Consider the following 379-nt stretch of genomic DNA (forward strand, 5'->3'; position numbering starts at 1 on the left):
CTTCTCAAACTCTTCCAAAAAATTGCAGAGGAAGGAAAACTCCCAAACTCATTCTATGAGGCCACCATCACCCTGATACCAAAACCAGACAAAGATACTACAAAAAAAGAAAATTACAGACCAATATCACTGATGAATATAGATACAAAAATCCTCAACAAAATACTAGCAAACAGAATCCAACAACACATTAACAGGATCATACACCATGATCAAGTGGGATTTATCACAGAGATGCAAGGATTCTTCAATATACGCAAACCAATCAATGTGATACACCATTTTAACAAACTGAAGAAGAAAAACCATATGATCATCTCAATAGATGCAGAAAAAGCTTCTGACAAAATTCAACACCCATTTATGATAAAAAAAACCT

This window comes from Physeter macrocephalus, chromosome 6, assembly GCF_002837175.3.
Source record: "Physeter macrocephalus isolate SW-GA chromosome 6, ASM283717v5, whole genome shotgun sequence".
NCBI lineage: Eukaryota > Metazoa > Chordata > Mammalia > Artiodactyla > Physeteridae > Physeter > Physeter macrocephalus.